Source organism: Calidris pugnax, unplaced genomic scaffold (assembly GCF_001431845.1).
Source record: "Calidris pugnax isolate Ruff unplaced genomic scaffold, ASM143184v1 scaffold15, whole genome shotgun sequence".
Classification (NCBI taxonomy): domain Eukaryota; kingdom Metazoa; phylum Chordata; class Aves; order Charadriiformes; family Scolopacidae; genus Calidris; species Calidris pugnax.
The window spans coordinates 7,960,884-7,961,502 of NW_015090774.1; the positions used below are offsets into that span (position 1 = coordinate 7,960,884).

At 64.9% G+C, this 619-nt stretch overlaps 1 protein-coding gene across 1 annotated transcript in view; it reads left to right on the top strand.

The window, feature by feature from the left end:
- Positions 1-462: 462 nt before the first annotated feature.
- The window catches only part of PPP1R3B (protein phosphatase 1, regulatory subunit 3B), a 7,205-nt gene continuing 7,048 nt past the window's right edge, over positions 463-619 (top strand). The window contains exon 1 of the mRNA XM_014942691.1: positions 463-558. The gene's annotated coding sequence lies outside the window, so the exon portion shown is untranslated. The remainder of the gene's footprint in view (positions 559-619) is intronic.

Sequence of the window (619 nt, forward strand, 5' to 3'; positions counted from 1 at the left end):
GTGAGGACATTGGGCATCTCCTCACCCGGCAGATCTTTCCAGGGTGTGGAAAACACCTTCCCAGAGAGGGATTCCCCTGAGAAGGGTCTCCGTGCCAGCTGCGTTTTTTCCTCCCGTAAGTCACCTCTATGAGAAAGTAGCTTTCTTTCCACTCCGCACTCACAAATATCGTCTGGAAAGAGGATTCTGGAGTATCCCCTGGCGATTTCCCCCGGGCACCAGCCAGCACTGCACTCACAAGCCGTGGCGAATCCCCCCTCCCCACCCGGCTCTGGGGCACCCAAACACCCCGGGCCAGCCCCGCCGAGAAGGTCAGTGCACCCAAAAAGGTCTCCCTGCCTCCAGAACACCTTCCTGCCGTTTTCCCTCTTAATTCTGCTCATCCCCGACGTCCGCCCCGCCCCGCTCTGCCCTCCGGGGACACCACCGTGGCACCGGCCAGGGGCTGGGAGCATCCCAGCTGGTCTCTTCGCGCCGAAACAAGCGACCCCCGCTCGGGGCTGGCTTGGCGAGATCCCTCCCGCAAAAGGAGAGGAGCCCCGGGCTCTGAACCCCCCGGTAAGCGCTGCCCCGTCCCGTCCCCGCTCCCCCGACGGGCCCGCCACCCCCCGGGCGCCCC